The 10,000-nt window shown below is 39.0% G+C and overlaps 1 protein-coding gene and 1 pseudogene across 1 annotated transcript in view; one reads left to right on the top strand and one right to left on the bottom strand.

Annotated features, from left to right (window-relative positions):
* Window positions 1-10,000, bottom strand: part of LOC115214097 (L-threonine ammonia-lyase-like) — a 79,542-nt gene that overhangs the window by 56,393 nt on the left and 13,149 nt on the right. The gene's annotated exons all lie outside the window — the stretch shown is intronic.
* Window positions 843-961, top strand: LOC115214598 (annotated as a pseudogene).

Below are 10,000 nucleotides of genomic sequence, written 5' to 3'. Positions count from 1 at the left end.
CGGGTAGTTATGATGGGCGTACAGGGCTTTGTATATTTTATCCCAGTGTCACTTTGATGGCATGCACTGCTCTCTTACTCAATAATAATAATAATAATAATAATAATAATAATAAGAAGAAGAAGAAGAAGAAGAAGAAAAGAAAAAGAAGAAGAAGAAGAAGAAGAAGAAAGAAGAAGAAGAAGAAGAAGAAGAAGAAGAAGAAGAAGAAGAAGAAGAAGTAGTAGCAGCAGCAGCAGCAGCAGCAGTAGTAGTAGTATAGTAGTAGTAGTAGTAGTAGTAGTAGTAGTAGTAGCTATTTGCGATGGGTGCGTGAATGTAATTTCAATCCAGGTATGGATTTTGCTACGAAGTTGCAATTGAGGATTTTGATTTTGCCTGGAATTGGACAAATGTGTTTGTTGATTGAAGGATATTAATTCTTTTTTTGTTCTTTGTCTTCAACTCAAATTATTTAGATACTTCATGGCACATTTTTTATGCCAAGCAGATCGATCTAGATTTATTTTCTTTTCTTTTTAAAAAAAAGTTCTTTTCTCTTTTTGTAACGTTTTCTTTTTAAATCTTCTCTAAACACTCATACGTCGAAATCAACGAGAGCGACCATCAGTAGTAGTAGTAGTAGTAGTAGTAGTAGTAGTAGTAGTAGTAGTAGTAGTAGTAGTAGTAGTAGTAGTAGTAGTAGTAGTAGTAGTAGTAGTAGTAGTAGTAGTAGTAGTAGTAGCAGCAGCAGCAGCAGCAGTATAGTAGTAGTAGTAGTAGTAGTAGCAAATATAGCAGATATTTGACAGGAAGATGGTAGGGCGAGCGGAACTGGATGTGAACGCAACAATTGACTGACAGTTTACGGCCATATCACTTTGAAAACACCGGTTCTCGTCCGTTCACCGAAGTTAAGGAAAGTCGAGCCTAGTTAGTACTTAGGTGAGTGACCGCTTGGGAAACCTAGCTGCTGTAAACGTCTTTCTATAGGCGCAGGAGTGGCTGTGTGGTAAGAAGCTTGCTTACGAACCACATGGTTCCGGGTTCATTACCACTGCGTGGCATCTTGGGCAAGTGTCTTCTACTGTAGCCTCGAGCCGACCAAACCCTTGTGAGTGGATTTGGTAGACGGAAACTGAAGGAAGCCCATCGTATATATGCACATATATGTATGTGTGTGTGTGTGTATATATGTTTGTGTGTCTCTGTTTGTCCTCCCAACATCGCTTGACAACCGATGCTGGTATATTTACGTCCCCGTAACTTAGCGGTTCGGCAAAAGAGGCCGATAGGATAAGTACTAGGCTTACAAAAAATAAGTCCTGGGGTCAATTTGCGCGACTAAAGGCGGTGCTCCAGCATGGCCGCAGTCAAATGACTGAAACAAGTAAAAGAGTAAAAGAGTAATAGCTCCAAAGTTCATGAACGTCTCAGTATTCAGATAGTTAAAATGGCGACTGTGAAACACGCATGGAATGCTTAAAGCGAAATGCGAAGTCTGTTGGGAAACAGTATTTTTTCTCAGCAACAGCTGTACAGGTCGGTGGTATGGAGATTACATTGCAACCCACGCTCTACCCATTACAAAGCGGAAAAAGAGTTATGTCCGATTAATATGAGAAACCGGATACAAATCGTGAACATTGCTGAGGACATGGCTGTGCGGTAAGAAGTTTGCTTTCCAACCACACGGTTCCAGGTTCAGTTCCACTGCGTAGACACCTTGGGCGAGTGTCTCCTAGTAGCATCGAACCGACCCTAGCTTTGTGAGTGGATTTGGTAGACGGAAACTGAAAGAAGCCCGTCGTATATGTGTGTGTTGTGTGTGTGTGTGTGTGTGTGTGTGTGTGTGTGTGCGTGCGCGCCTTTGTGTCTGTGTTTGTCCCTCAAACCGAAGATGTCTGCATTTGAACCCCCACCAACCAGTGATGGTATGTTTACGTCCCCGTAACTTAGCGATTCGGCAAGAGACCGATAGAATAATTACCGGGCTTACAACAATAAAAACAACTACAGAGGTCGATTCATTCACCTGAAAACTCTTCAAGGCGGTGCCCCAGCACGGCCTTAGTTGAATGACTGAAACAAGTAAAAGATAAAAGTTTTACCTGCAGAGGACAACGTCAGGAAATTTATCATTCTACAGAAGAAAAGAGATATCAGTGCACGTTTACTGAGAGAAATAGTCCACTGTTATTTGGTTGGTGGTACAAGAAACCCGAGTCGAAACCGATTTAGACAGATACGTAGATCTGACGAAACGTAACATCAAGCGTCACATGTGTGGATAGAGTTTTCATATCTGCAGGTGAACCACGCCAGTGCAGGATAGAAATCAGCAGAGGACGGTATTTCATTTTTAATATTAAGATCCGCAAGCGGTGAGTTGGTAGAATCGTTAGCACGCTGGACGAAACACGTACAGGTATTTTGCCTGTCGCCACGTTCAAATCCCGCCGAGTTCGACTGGTCCCCTCCCCCCAAATTTCAGGCCTTGTGCCTAGAGTAGAAAGGAATATAAAAGTATATATATATATATATAAAATCCTTAAATCCTTAAAAATGTTTTAGCCAGAAGGCCGCGGCCATGCTGGTGCACCACCGCTGAATGAGCTACACTAATATGTGAATCCACCTCTGATACGTGGCACTTGATCAACAAGGGAGTTCGATGCCGCTGCCAGCATCTGTGTCTCCTGTCGTGAGGTAGGTTCATCTGGGGCCCCCGACAAGAAGCGATCCAGCTTAGTTTTAAAGAAACCCACATCCACACCACGTAAGTCTCTCAGGCATTTAGGGAGGATGTTAAAGAGCTGTGGTCCTCTGAAACCCAAGCTGTTGCAGTATCTGGACCTGTATTTTGATGGTGATGTTGGAATCTTTGGCACCATGCAGTGGCGCCCCGTTCTGCGGTTGGGGTAACTTTGAATGCCAAAGTTTGGGACAAGACCCTCCAGGATTTTCCAGATGTATATCACCGCATATCTCTCCCGCCTTCGCTCTAGGGAGAAGAGGTTTAATACTTTCAGTCTTTCCCAGTAGCTGATATTTTGCATTGAGACGATCTTCTTTGTGTAGCTTCTTTGAATTGCTTCGAGTTCTGCTGTTAGTTTTATATTGTGTGGTGACCATAGTTAGGAGCAGTAGTCCAAGCGGCTGAGGACGAATGTTTTCCAGAGGACCATCAGTGTCTCCATATATATATATATATATATATATATGCATGTGTGTGTGAGTGTATAATACACGAAATTGCGACCCTCTGGTCGATAACTGATGAGGGTTTTAGGACCTTCCGTGTCTGTTTTTCCGTTCGACTGTGCATTTAATATATGCTTTTTAACTTACTATTCTATGTCTGTTTACGTTTGTGCATTTATTGTACTACACATTTTTTCACTCATATATATATATATATATATATATATATATATATATATATCTATATATATATATATATATAGGGAAAGTTTACGAAAAAAACAAAAGACGAAGTCTGGTGGTGTACAAAACAAACAGATGTATTAGTATAACGCTACAGAAAGGTACACAGAAAAAAACAAGGAGAGAAAAAAATGTGTGTAGTGGCTAACGATCAATCATATATATATATATATTCATATATATCATGTGGTCAGGTGATCAACCAGACGTTGTTTTTGGACGTTGTTTTTCATCACTGTTCACAATGCGCTTTGTATCGCTTTAGCTTTCGAATGATGCCACCGTACTGCTGAGGGAAGCAGGCCATCACACCTCCCGATCGTAAGGCTACTCCGCCACAGAGTTGTCTGCTTACAGCTGAGTGGACTGAAGCAACGTGAAATGAGGTGTTTTGCTCAAGGACACAGCACGCAGCCGGTTCGGGAATCGAAACTGCGATCGTGAGATCGTGGGTGGGACACGTGTAACCACTAGGCCACGGGCTTTCACACGCACACACACACAGATAGATAGATAGATAGATAGATAGATAGATAGATAGATAGATAGATAGATAGATAGATAGATAGATAGATAGACAGACAGACAGACAGACAGACAGACACACACACACACACACACATATATATGTATATATATATATAGAGAGAGAGAGAGAGAGATAAATAGATAGATAGATAGATAGATAGATAGATAGATAGATAGATAGATAGATAGATAGATAGATAGATAGATCCAGGGTTAAGAGCTCAATTGAATGCGCGTCGTTAAATTCTAGTATATACAATGCATTGAATCCTGGTGGAAACAAACCTGCACGTCTATAAAGATCTAAGCATTTTATAAAGCACACACACACACACACACACGCACGCACACACAAACACACACACACACACACACACACACACACACACACACACACACACAGAGTGTACTTTTTGTCGCAGCTCAGATTTCACTCGACTATAAACAGATAGGAATTTAGACTTGTTCGTACTCGTTTCATACACATTTGAGCGAATCCATTTTTGCGTAGGGTTACTGTTTTCATTGCTAACATTTTAATGTCGTTTTGTCATGTTGTATTTTAAAATAATTATCGGTGACATTCAATCTCATCAAATATTATTCATGTTTATGTACTTTTGTGTTATTTTGAGAGTTTTCTGAGAGTATGTTATACGGTTGTCGTAGTGACACTAATTAAATTGATGTTTGCATTTAGTTTTCGTTTGTGGTGTTATTTTTTTCTTGCTGTGTTGCCGCTTCAGATTTTTTTTGCCTTGACCAGTCGCGATTTAGAGGTTTGTTGTGTTTCTAATAACCTATTTATTTTAAGGTGGCGAACCGGCAGAATCGTTAGCACGCCGGGCGAAATGCATAGCGATATTTCGTTTCTTTATGTTTTGAGTTCAAATTCTATCGAAGTCAACTTTGCCTTCATTCTTTCGGGTTCGATAAATTTAGTACCAGTTGCGTACTAGGGTCGATCTAATCGACTGACCCCGTCCCCCCAAATTTCGGGCTTTGTCCATAGAGTAGAAAAGAATATCTTGTTTTTTGTATCTTTTTTTTTTTAAGGCGGCGAGCTGGCAGTATCGTAAGCACGCCGTGCCAAATGCTAGCGGTATTTCGTCTGCCGTTACGGTCTGAGTTCAAATTCCGTCGAGGTCGACTTTGCCTTTCATCCTTTCGGGGTCGATTAAATAAGTACCAGTTACGCACTGAGATCGATGTAATCGACTTAATCCGTTTGTCTGTCCATGTTTGTCCCCTCTGTGGGTCGTAAAGAAATGGGTATTTCGTTTGTCTTTACGTTCTGAGTTCAAATTACGTCGAGGTTGACTTTGCCTTTCATCCTTCGGGGTGAGTAAATTAAGTACCTGTTGAGTACTGGGGTCAATCTAATCGACTGGCCCTCCCCCAAAATTCCGGTATGGGCTACTTTTTATTCTGTCTTTTATTTAGAGTCGCTTAAGACGTTATTACAAGACATTCCTTTGCTTGTCATTTTATTTTTTCCTGTTTTCCTACTTCGGTTTGTTTTCATAGCTCGCTAATAAAATTCTTCCAAGTGCTTTTGGTAGATGTTTATTTGCCAATAAACTATGACAGGTGGGTGCAGATTACGAGGGCAAACTGGAAAAACAGTGGCAGATTAGGAAATCTCAATTTCCAAACAAGAAAAGCAAACCATTACAAAATACGCAAGGTGTTGCGATGTCCTAATTAGAGAACAGGCTCCAAAACCCAGTCAAGGAATCCACAGATTCAAGTTTACTCTGAGTACCAAATGGGAGTGCCCTCTTCTATTACGAAGGACCCTTCACTTGGGCTGTTCTCGTTGCGCTCACAACGTTCACTGAGTGGCAGTGCTCCTCCATCGATCTTAACTTCCTCTCCAGAAATAGTTTGTAAGCATTCATATATCATCATCATCATCGTCGTCGTCGTCGTCGTCGTCGCCGTCGTCACCATCATCATCATCATCATCATCATCATCATCATCATCATCACCATCATCATCATCATCATCATCATCATCATCGTTTAACGTCCGTTTTCCTTGCATGCATGGGTAGGACGGTTGACAAGAGGCTGCCAGCGAATTTTTTTCCCACGAGAGTTCCGGATCCCAGTTATGAGCTCATTTGCATGTAACCAGTCAGAGCTCAACTATCAAACTAATTTATGAGGGCATAACAAGTGATGGGTGATAAGATAAGATGACTTGGGTAAGGAATGAACATGCTTCTTTACTTTTTTTAATAATCCTCGTTGTTCTTGTTTTTGTTTCAACCATGGCTGCCTCTGCGTAGTTATTTGTGTTGTTGTTTACTTTGTAAAACAGTAAGGGGGAAAGGTTGCTAGCATATCACTCTTTACCCATATTTTCCCTGTCCACATATTTATCATTTGGGGCCCTAACAAAATCTGATAATAGGTATAGCTGCAAATTTATCTAATAAATTGTCTCCTTCTAAAATCAGGCAGAACTTGGCGATCGGTCGAATAACAACACCATTCTTCGTCTTGAGTTTACCATGTAAACTCAAAAGTTTACATAGTAAATTACAAGGTCAATGTGAGCTCTGATTGGCTGTATGCAAATGAGTTCATTGCCGGGATCCGTAACTACCGTGGGAAAAAATTTCCCGACCGGCCAGGTAAAACACTACTCTAGACTATTGTGTCCGTTTTGGGAGTGGTTTTACGGCTGGATGCCCTTCCTGACACCAACACTTTCACCACAACTTTCTCTCCCTCTTTCTTCCTGTTTCTGTTGTATCTGTATTTCAAAGAGGCCAGCCTTGTCACAATCTATGTCACGCTGAACCTCTCCGAGAACCACGTTAAGGATACACGTGTCTGTGGAGTGCTCAGCCACTTGGACGTTAATTTCATTAGCAGGCTGTTCCGTTGATCGAATCAACTGGAACCCTCGTCGTCGTAACCGACGGAGGGCCAAGATTGTACTTTCATAACTACGTGTACAGCTTTTAAATGGCGTGAGGGTTTTACCTAACTTCGTCCGTCTTTTATGTTCTGAGTTCAAATGTCGCCGAGGTCGACTTTGCCTTTTATTCTTTCAGGGTCGATAAAATAAATATTAGTTGTGCACTGGAGTAATCTTCTTGCCCTCTCCCGAAAATCTCAGGCCCTTATTCCCGTAGAAGAAAGGATTTTACATAACTACTTAATCACTAATGGAAAATATTTTACATAACTACTTAATCACCAAAGGAAAATATTGGGTTGTCCGGAAAGTTCGCTCCGATTTATAGTAGCTTACATTTCAACTTATTTTAGAACATGGTTGAGTCTATAAAACATATCATATACAGAAAAGATATCACGGTATTAGCAAATATGTTCCAGCTGTTATTGAAATAGTAATAACTAGCAGTATCGCCCGGTATTGCTCGAGTTTGTAAGGGAAATAACTATATAAGCATTTTTAGAGATGTAAAGTATAATAGCCATCTCAATATGACTAACCACAAAGGTGGGTGTTACTGTAGCTTTTTACGTTCTGAGATTTAATAATAAATTTTTAGAGAGTTACTTCCCTTATATATGCCAAAAATGCATTAAAAATGGGAAAAATTGATGGCAAATTTTTTTTAAATCGTAGACTCATCGTAGACGCGCGCTAATACCCAGAAGGGCTTGATATGAATCACGACTATAAGATACCCGGTTTTGGTTAAACTGCACCGCAAAATGTGGGAGTAGTTAGGAATCTAAATCGTAGGAGACAGACAGCACACAACCATACTTTTATATATAAAGATTTGAACAACTGTCATAGCGCTGGTACAGTGGAACGTAAAACTGACAGTAACACTTTTTGTTGTGCGAGGTGCGACTGTTTTGACGTAAGGTAATAATCTTCAGCATAAAATAATTTATTTTGTGTAAATGAATATCTTATAATAATCATGTTTGTTCTTCATTAAAATGTCAAGGATGTTGTCTATATCTTGTTTTGTCCTATTTAGATGATAAAGGAGATTGTTGATAACAAAACCTACATTTGTTTTTCGTTTTGTTTTTCTATGGCGTAGAGGAGGCACATCAGTGCTTATGACCTTTTATGCAAAAGACTCTCCTTCTCCAAATGGTCAGAAAAAAAAAACAGAGATAAGGAGATACCTTGCTATCCGTAGACCAGATGGCCAGTCGAATATTTGCAACAGAGCGCAGGTTACTTTGCTTTTTGTTGTTAAAGAACTACGACAGATAAAATACCACCTTGAGAATACTGCAATAATAAACTTGAGAAAAGGATCTAGTATATACATTTATATATATATATATATATAATATATATATATATATATATATATATATATATATATATATATATACATATATATACGCATATATGCAACACACACACACGCACACACACACACAGACACACACACACACACACACCACAACACACACACACGTTTGACTTTGTGAAGACGAGAACAGCTGTGGATTCGTGTTTCTGTCTCAATAAACGTTATCAACATAATTATTCTAGTATTTTTTTCTGGAGACTTGACACTTGGACTTACAAAATAGAGTAGAACACATTTATGACCTTCGTGATTTGTATAAATGAATCGAAAATAACCTAAGTTGTGTATATTATATACACATACTATATGTATGTATATATGCATGTGTTTACATGTGTGTGTATGTGCTATATGAGCGCGTGTTGCGTTTTCTTAACAGCTCCAATGGTAATATAATTAAAGTTGGACATTAGGATTAAAATATGCAGTTTTAGATGAGACCCCAGAGAGTAAGAGAACAAGAGACGGCGAGAGAAAGGGAGAGAAATGGGAAAGAAAAGAGGTGAAGATGAAAGAAAGAAAGAAAGAGGGAGTAAGGAAGAAACAGATATGACGACATTATCGAAGGAAATTGTATCTTTATTTAGTTCTGTGATTACACAACGTTAATTTTCTCTGAGCTATCAGTTTCTCTAGAAAGCTGACAGCTAACATACGTGTTAAAGCAAACACTGACATTTGACAAGCACATCTCTACTAACATTGTTTACTCTCATTGGCTCGATGCCATTTAACTAGTATTGTATATCCCTTACTAGCTGGGCAAGAGATAAACAATAAGGTAGTTTTGTTATAAATGTTTTTTTTTTTTTTTTTTAGGATTTGATTAAACCTCCATTTAGAGCAGAATTTAAGCTATCTTTTCGTGGAAGAAGGTTTATGTTCCTATAACCTGTATTAATTCTGTAACCCTTTAAAATGGAAGAGAAGAAAGTTCCTTTTCGGAACTTGATGCTTTGGGAACCAGACAAAAATTGCTGCAGCTCGGATGGGACGTGTTACCCCACCCTCCATATTCACCAGATATTGCTCCTTCGGATTTCCACTTATTCAGGTCTCTGCAGAATAGTCTTAATGGTAAAAATTTCAATTCCTTGGATGACGCAAAAAGATACCTTGATGAATTCTTTGCCATGAAACCACCTGAGTTCTGGTAAGAGGGTATTTTCAAGTTAAAGGAAAGATGGAGGCGCATTGTGCAACAAAATGGTTCATATATGGTTGATTAAAAATGTAATGGCAAGTATTTATTGACCCTTTTTCTCTCCTTTAAAAATCGGCACAAACTTTCCGGACAACCCAATACAATGAGTTAGTCTTCTATCTTTCACTTGATTCACCCATTGAACTGTGGTCATGCTGGCACACCGCCTTCAAAAGATTTGTTATACAAATCGACTCCAATATTTGTCTTTCAGTCTGGGACTTATTTTATCGATTTCTTGTGTGAAACCGCTAAGCTACATAAACAAAGCAACGTCGGTTGTCAAGCGAGGGTAGGGGTCAAGCACCGAGACGCAAACACATATACATACAGATATATGTATATATGTATGTAGTATGTATGTATGTATGTCGTATGTATGTATGTATGTATGTATGTATATATATATATATATTATATATATATATATATATATATATTATATATATATATATATAATAATATAGGGTGAAATTAATTAATCTGGAGTAATCATTAATTTCACCAAGTAGAT

This window comes from Octopus sinensis, linkage group LG7 (assembly GCF_006345805.1).
Source record: "Octopus sinensis linkage group LG7, ASM634580v1, whole genome shotgun sequence".
NCBI lineage: Eukaryota > Metazoa > Mollusca > Cephalopoda > Octopoda > Octopodidae > Octopus > Octopus sinensis.
This window is presented reverse-complemented; position numbering and strand designations above follow the sequence as displayed.